Consider the following 4,959-nt stretch of genomic DNA (forward strand, 5'->3'; position numbering starts at 1 on the left):
TTTTCACATTCTCCCCTGCAACTCGGCTGCTAGTCCTCCTTTCATGCAGTATCTTATGGTCCTAGCCCATGTCCAAGGCACCAAAGACAGCTAAAAAGTCAATAATCGATACCTAAAACTTGAGTTGTACTACTTCTTACTGGCTATTACATCAACTTAGAAGCTTCATCTGTGTTCTACTATGGTGCTTTTAGTGTCTCAGCATACCGCAGCACGCGACATAGCTTTGCAGACGATAAGTACAACCGTTTCAGAGAGAAGAGTGGCCAATGTGACGATCTGGCTTTATGTCGATTCGATAACAAATGACGAAAACGGACGGATTTCTCAGGTTTTTACTACATATGAACACTTTTCACATTCTCCCGTGCAACTGGGCTGCTAGTCCTCCATCATGCAAAATCTAAAGTTCCTAGCTCGTGTCCAAGGCCCAAAGAAGGGTAAAAAGTCAATAACCGATACCTAAAACTTTAATTGTACTACTTCTTACTGGCTATTACATCAACTTAGAAGCTTCATCTGTGTTCTACTATGGTGCTTTTAGTGTCTCCGCATATCGCAGCACGCGACATAGCTTTGTAGACGATAAGTACAACCGTTTCAGAGAGAAGAACGGCCAATGTGACGATCTGGCTTTAAGTAGGGTCGATAACAAATGACGAAAGCGGACGGATTTCTCAGGTTTTTACTACATATGAACACTTTTCTCATTCTCCCGTGCAACTCGGCTGCTAGTCCTCCTTTCATGCAGAATCTTAATGTCCTAGCTCATGTCCAAGGCACCAAAGCCAGCTAAAAAGTCAATAATCAATACCTAAAACTTGAATTGTACTACTTCTTACTGGCTATTACATCAACTTAGAAGCTTCATGTGTGTTCTACTATGGTGCTTTTCCTGTTTCCGCCTATGGCAACACGCGACATAGCTTTGCAGACGATAAGTACAACCGTTTCCGAGAGCAGAGCATCCAATGTGACGATCTGGCTTTAAGTCGATTCGATAACAAATGACGAAAACAAACGGATTTCTCAGGTTATTACTACATATGAACAGTTTTCACTTTCTCCCCTGCAACTCGGCTGCTAGTCCTCCTTTCATGCAGAATCTTATGGTCCTAGCCCATGTCCAAGGCACCAAAGACAGCTAAAAAGTCAATAATCGATACCTAAAACTTGAGTTGTACTACTTCTTACTGGCTATAACATCAACTTAGAAGCTTCATCTGTGTTCTACTATGGTGATTGTAGTGTCTCCGCATACCGCAGCACGCGACATAGCTTTGCAGACGATACGTACAACCGTTTCAGAGAGTAGAGCGGCCAATGTGACGATCTGGCTTTAAGTCGATTCGATAACAAATGACGAAAACGGACCGATTTCTCAGGTTTTTATTACATATGAACACTTTTCACATTCTCCCTTGCAACTCGGCTGCTAGTCCTCCTTTCATGCAGAATCTTAAGGTCCTAGCCCATGTCCAAGGCACCAAAGCCAGCTAAAAAGTCAATAATCCATACCTAAAACTTGAATTGTACTACTTCTTACTGGCTATTACATCGGCTTAGAAGCTTCATCTTTGTTCTACTACGGTGCTTTTAGATTCTCCGCATGCCGCAACACGCGACATAGTTTTGCAGACGAAAAGTACAACCGTTTCAGAGAGAAGAGCGGCCAATGTGACGATCTGGCTTTGAGTCGATTCGATAACAAATGACGAAAACGGACGGATTTCTCAGGTTTTTACTACATATGAACACTTTTCACATTCACCCGTGCACCTCGGCTGCTAGTCCTCCTTTCATGCTGAATCTTAAGGTCCTAGCTCATGTCCAAGGCACCAAAGCCAGCTAAAGATCAATATTCAATACCTAAAACTTGAATTGTTCTACTTCTTACTGGCTATTACATCAACTTAGAAGCTTGATCTGTGTTCTACTATGGTGCTTTTAGTGTCTCAGCATACCGCAGCACGCGACATAGCTTTGCAGACGATAAGTACAACCGTTTCAGAGAGAAGAGTGGCCAATGTGACGATCTGGCTTTATGTCGATTCGATAACAAATGACGAAAACGGACGGATTTCTCAGGTTTTTACTACATATGAACACTTTTCACATTCTCCCGTGCAACTGGGCTGCTAGTCCTCCATCATGCAAAATCTTAAGTTCCTATCTCGTGTCCAAGGCCCAAAGAAGGGTAAAAAGTCAATAACCGATACCTAAAACTTTAATTGTACTACTTCTTACAGGCTATTACATCAACTTAGAAGCTTCATCTCTGTTCTACTATGGTGCTTTTAGTGTCTCCGCATATCGCAGCACGCGGCATAGCTTTGTAGACGATAAGTGCAACCGTTTCAGAGAGAAGAGCGGCCAATGTGACGATCTGGCTTTAAGTAGGGTCGATAACAAATGACGAAAGCGGACGGATTTCTCAGGTTTTTACTACATATGAACACTTTTCTCATTCTCCCGTGCAACTCGGCTGCTAGTCCTCCTTTCATGCAGAATCTTATGGTCCTAGCCCATGTCCAAGGCACCAAAGACAGCTAAAAAGTCAATAATCGATACCTAAAACTTGAGTTGTACTACTTCTTACTGGCTATTACATCAACTTAGAAGCTTCATCTGTGTTCTACTATGGTGATTGTAGTGTCTCCGCATACCGCAGCACGCGACATAGCTTTGCAGACGATACGTACAACCGTTTCAGAGAGTAGAGCGGCCAATGTGACGATCTGGCTTTAAGTCGATTCGATAACAAATGACGAAAAGGGACCGATTTCTCAGGTTTTTACTACATATGAACACTTTTCACATTCACCCGTGCAACTCGGCTGCTAGTCCTCCTTTCATGCTGAATCTTAAGGTCCTAGCTCATGTCCAAGGCACCAAAGCCAGCTAAAAAGTAAATAATCGATACCTAAAACTTGAATTGTACTATTTCTTACTGGGTATTACATCAACTTAGAAGATTCATCTGTGTTCTACTATTGTGCTTTTAGTGTCTCCGCATACCGCAGCACGCGACATAGCTTAGCAGACGATAAGTACAAGCGTTTCAGAGAGAAGAGCGGCCAATGTGACGATCTGGCTTTAAGTCGATTCGATAACAAATGACGAAAACGGACGGATTTCTCAAGTTTTAACTACATTTCAACACTTTTCACATTCTCCCGTGCAACTCGGCTGCTAGTCCTCCTTTCATGCAGAATCTTAAGGTCCTAGCTCATGTCCAAGGCACCAAAGCCAGCTAAAAAGTCAATAATCGATACCTAAAACTTGAATTGTACTACTTCTTACTGGCTATTACATCAACTTAGAAGCTTCATCTGTGTTCTACTATGGTGCTTTTAGTGTCTCAGCATACCGCAGCACGCGAAATAGTTTTGCAGACGATAAGTACAACCGTTTCACAGAGAAGAGCGGCCAATGTGACGATCTGGCTTTAAGTCGATTCGATAACAAATGACGAAAACGGACCGATTTCTCAGGTTTTTACTACATATGAACACTTTTCATATTCTCCCGTGCAACTCGGCTGCTAGTCCTCCTGTCGTGCTGAATCTTAAGGTCCTAGCTCATGTCCAAGGCACCAAAGCCAGCTAAAAAGTCCATAATCAATACCTAAAACTTGAATTGTACTACTTCTTACTGGCTATTACGTCAACTTAGAAGCTTCATCTGTGTTCTACTATGGTGCTTTTCGTGTCTCCGCATACCGCAGCACGCGACATAGCTTTGCAATCGATAAGTACAACCGTTTCAGAGGGAAGAGCGGCCAATGTGACGATCTGGCTTTAAGTCGATTCGATAACAAATGACGAAAACGGACGGATTTCTCAAGTTTTAACTACATTTGAACACTTTTCACATTCTCCCGTGCAACTCGGCTGCTAGTCCTCCTTTCATGCAGAATCTTAAGGTCCTAGCTCATGTCCAAGGCACCAAAGCCAGCTAAAAAGTCAATAATCGATACCTAAAACTTGAATTGTACTACTTCTTACTGGCTATTACATCAACTTAGAAGCTTCATCTGTGTTCTACTATGGTGCTTTTAGTGTCTCAGCATACCGCAGCACGCGAAATAGTTTTGCAGACGATAAGTACAACCGTTTCCGAGAGAAGAGCGGCCAATGTGACGATCTGGCTTTAAGTCGATTCGATAACAAATGACGAAAACGGACGGATTTCTCAATTTTAACTACATTTGAACACTTTTCACATTCTCCCGTGCAACTCGGCTGCTAGTCCTCCTTTCATGCAGAATCTTAAGGTCCTAGCTCATGTCCAAGGCACCAAAGCCAGCTAAAAAGTCAATAATCGATACCTAAAACTTGAATTGTACTACTTCTTACTGGCTATTACATCAACTTAGAAGCTTCATCTGTGTTCTACTATGGTGCTTTTAGTGTCTCAGCATACCGCAGCACGCGAAATAGTTTTGCAGACGATAAGTACAACCGTTTCACAGAGAAGAGCGGCCAATGTGACGATCTGGCTTTAAGTCGATTCGATAACAAATGACGAAAACGGACCGATTTCTCAGGTTTTTACTACATATGAACACTTTTCATATTCTCCCGTGCAACTCGGCTGCTAGTCCTCCTGTCGTGCTGAATCTTAAGGTCCTAGCTCATGTCCAAGGCACCAAAGCCAGCTAAAAAGTCCATAATCAATACCTAAAACTTGAATTGTACTACTTCTTACTGGCTATTACGTCAACTTAGAAGCTTCATCTGTGTTCTACTATGGTGCTTTTCGTGTCTCCGCATACCGCAGCACGCGACATAGCTTTGCAATCGATAAGTACAACCGTTTCAGAGGGAAGAGCGGCCAATGTGACGATCTGGCTTTAAGTCGATTCGATAACAAATGACGAAAACGGACGGATTTCTCAAGTTTTAACTACATTTGAACACTTTTCACATTCTCCCGTGCAACTCGGCTGCTAGTCCT

This window comes from Schistocerca gregaria, unplaced genomic scaffold (genome assembly GCF_023897955.1).
Source record: "Schistocerca gregaria isolate iqSchGreg1 unplaced genomic scaffold, iqSchGreg1.2 ptg000484l, whole genome shotgun sequence".
In the NCBI taxonomy this organism is placed as follows: domain Eukaryota; kingdom Metazoa; phylum Arthropoda; class Insecta; order Orthoptera; family Acrididae; genus Schistocerca; species Schistocerca gregaria.